Source organism: Saimiri boliviensis, chromosome 1, assembly GCF_048565385.1.
Source record: "Saimiri boliviensis isolate mSaiBol1 chromosome 1, mSaiBol1.pri, whole genome shotgun sequence".
NCBI classification, from domain to species: Eukaryota; Metazoa; Chordata; class Mammalia; order Primates; family Cebidae; genus Saimiri; species Saimiri boliviensis.
In genome coordinates, this window is record NC_133449.1 from 246,365,785 (window position 1) to 246,369,471 (window position 3,687).

At 39.8% G+C, this 3,687-nt stretch overlaps 1 long non-coding RNA gene across 6 annotated transcripts in view; it reads right to left on the minus strand.

Annotated features, from left to right (window-relative positions):
* The window catches only part of LOC104651022 (uncharacterized), a 57,848-nt gene that overhangs the window by 7,035 nt on the left and 47,126 nt on the right, over positions 1–3,687 (minus strand). For all 6 annotated transcript variants that reach the window (XR_005579321.2, XR_012513702.1, XR_012513701.1 and 3 more), the window contains one exon: positions 2,738–2,922. This is a non-coding gene — a long non-coding RNA (uncharacterized LOC104651022). The remainder of the gene's footprint in view (positions 1–2,737; positions 2,923–3,687) is intronic.

Here is a 3,687-nt window from a genome sequence, read left to right on the forward strand (position 1 = left end):
GAGTATGGTTATCATAAAATAATCATACCCTGGAGCATTTTGAGGCATGAGCCACGTGCCTCTAATCAGATTGGTTGAGATTACCTTTGGATAATCACACTCCTGGGAACTGTCTCATTTCTATTATGAGTACATTTTATAATAGGGAAAAATGTACATTTCTGCAGGGGGAAAATGAAGTTGGCAGCGTATACCTAGCAATCATTTCAGTTGAGCTGAGAAACATTCCTCTTTTTGAACAAAGTCAGACTATGCTTCCTCTATTCAAGCAATGTCAGAGAAAAGAGGCACCTCACATGCAGTGTGGGAGATGCAATACAATGGAAACTGTATTTTACTTTGGTGTTGCAAGCTTCAAATTATATGCAAACATTCAAAAAGGGCATTTGAAACTTGGCATGCATGTTTATAAATGGCACATTTTGAATCTGGAGTGGGTTTAGGTGTCTAGGTTACAATAACAGATGATCTCCCATGTAAAAATGGAACAAAGACTTTCTTTAGCTTCCTACAGAGAAAGATGTTCATTTCGGCTTCAATTATAATACTAGGCACACTGGAGATTCTGTTAAGAGCAATTTCTGTCTATTCCTTCTCATCCTGACCAGCCAAAAATTTTAATCAAATTACATATATTGGAAAGTTAAAGACAGAAAAGCCCAATGAGCCGTGAAATACACTTTCAACAGTGTGCATAGCACTTAGCCTATTGGTTTCAAATGATGGAAAAATCTATTTAAAATGTTAGATGAACACACTGCAGGCTGCAGAGATGATTATAAACTCTTAGAGCTGTAGGTTTTAATCCTATTTCTTTACACATAGTATTTATATCCAGGAAGTTTTAACATGGGATAAATGATAAAGTAAAAAAGATGGTGAGATACTTATGTTAATTACTCTGTGATGGAAGTACATTTTTGTAACTAATAATGAAAGTGAGAGACAAGAAAGCCAGACATTATTATTGCCATATTAGTAGAATCTGATGCCTAATATTGTGTGTGTGTGTGTGTTTTTTTTTTTCAGCTATAAAGCTCTCATAATAAAACAAAATTATTGCAGGTTATCTTTTGAATGAAAGAGAAAAGTTGGACAGAGGAAAGAAAAACAGTCTCATTTATGGATTTGTTACATTAGAATTAAATTTAGCTTCTATATGGCAACACTGCACTTGATTAATGACACCCCCTTTCAATGCTGGTTATTTCAAGAGCCTCAGAATGTCTGTCTGGGGTCCAGCAATTGCTTAATCCTTCCTACCATTTCATTTCCTCCAAATTCTACTTGATCTCTACAAAACAGCAAGGACAGCTGGGCTCCTGGCTTGAAAGAAATAAGGCCTGGCCAGAAAGAAACCAAGTAAGGATTTGTACTAGTTATTAAAAATTCAACTCACAGGATGAGATAGAAGAATCCATTTTTAATTCAGAGAGCAGAAAGGCTCCCTACCTCAGATTTCCCCATGTTGGTAGATTACTTGTGTTTTCTGCTAAGTGTCATTTTCCCTTTCCCAGAAGAGCCAAGAGGCAGCCCCAATACAAACTGTGCTGCCACCCCACACCTCCCAGAATGAAAGTCAGCTGAGGGTGACATAGGTGGAGCTAGAATGAAAGCGCCTGAGAACAGGCTCATTCTCTTCTAGAAACCATGTGAGCCTCCCAGCCTGGCCTGCCCTGGACTGGGATGGGACATCTCAGAAGCCTTCTTCCACCATTTTGACATCCCTGGCCCCATTAATTCACTTCAACCTTGACTCTAACATCACCACTGCCCCGAACAGCTATCTCTAAGGCCACTGCATAGTTAAGTGAGTGGACTGCACCAACATCTTCCTTAGTTGCTGCTACATTCATTCTCAGTCACACTATGTGACATTTCACTATTACTGTCTCTCTGACATTCACTTTGCTAGGTCCGCTTTCTTCCCTAAATATTAAACATCCTCCCAAGACCAAGAGTGTTCTTGGCCCTTCGTTTTCCTCTCTGGGTAATGAACCCTCTCTCGTAGCATCCACTGTGTCAAATCCACAGGTCTGACTTTGACCCATGAATAGCTTATTGTCTTCCACTAACACCCAAACCTGACAAAAACTGAGCTGACTTATTGTGGTGAGCAGAATTCTAAGATGGCTCCCTGTGTGTGATTTCTGCCACCTGATATTCAGACCTTTGTGTATCCTCTCCTCTTAAGTGTGGCTAGAAACTGTGACTTCCTCCTAATTCACAGAATATGGCAAAGGTGAAGGAACATAGCAGATGTAATTAATGTCCTTCATCAGCTGACTTTGAGTTTATCAAACGGGAGACTATCCTCGGTAGACCCAGCCTAATCAGATGAGGCCTTTAAACCTGGGTACAGGCCTACCCTGAAAGGAGAGACTCAAAGCAAGAGAGACAAACACTCTCCTGTTGACTGTGAAGAAGCAAATGACCATGTTGTGAACTGCTGTTGGAGAGGGCAGCCTCTAGAAGCTGAGGGCCTCAGTCCTATAGTCATTAAGAACTAAGTGCTGCCAAGAATCTGAATAAGCCTAGAAAAGACTCTCAAGCTCCAGATAAGAACATCAGCTGGCCGCTCGTGCAACTCTGAGTGGAGGGCGACTCTGAGTAGTGGAGGGCGACTCTGAGTAGAGGAGGACCCAGCTAAGCTGTGCCAGGACTCCTGACAGAAATTGTGGTATCGTGTGAATTCAATAGGTGGTGGTAAATTATTTTGCAGCAACAGAAGACTTACCTTTCCAACTGCTTTCTTACTGTCCACTTGGGCTCAGAGCTTTAAAGTTACCTGTGACTCTTTCATCACAGACCAAGATCTGTCACTTGTGCTCAGCCAGTATCTACTGAATTCAACTGCATTCCTCTGTTTTATTCAAAACCTTCATTTATTCAGCACATATTTGCTGGATTCCGTGTTCAGCTCTGGATATGCAATGATAAATGAGACAGGTATGGTTCCTGACATTATGCAAAGTAAAATTTAGTGGATAAAATAAACATAGAACATATAATTGCAAGGTGCCTTTAGAGAATTCAGGAGGGAACTTTAATCTAGACGGGCTGGGGAGGAGGCAAGGAAGGCCTTATACCTCAGGCCTCAATGATTATATCAGGCTTCTCATTCCTCCAGGCAGTTACACACAGAATTGCTGGGCTTATCTTCCTCAAAGATATTTTCCAACTTCAGGAAATTGTCTTCTGTTTGAAGACTTTCAATGGCTCCCTATTACCTCACAGATGCAATAAGGAAAACACTGATAATGTTGTAGAAATGTTATTGTGCCTCATCTAATAAAGGCCCAGAGAGCTATAGAGACTTGAATGAAGCCACAGAAATGGTAGAAACAAGATCAGAATTTCTATAAGCAAACTCTGAATCAAATCCTCTTCCCATACTATTGCTACCTCTTTGATATTATAAAATGTTCGTAAACATTTTTTTAAATCATAAGTATGGAGCTTACAAATGTTACAGATAAATCAGGTAACGTCAAGTAACGTCTCCAAATAAAAAGTACTTAACTCATTTTTGGCCCTTATCTCAGGAAAAATTCAATTAGTCTATATGCTTAAAGCTAATCTAGGGTCAATATTTGGTTAATACACCTGCATTCACAAGCCTGTGACTATAAAATGAGGATCACATTTATGCTTATATCTAAATTACAATAACTCTGAAACTCCCAC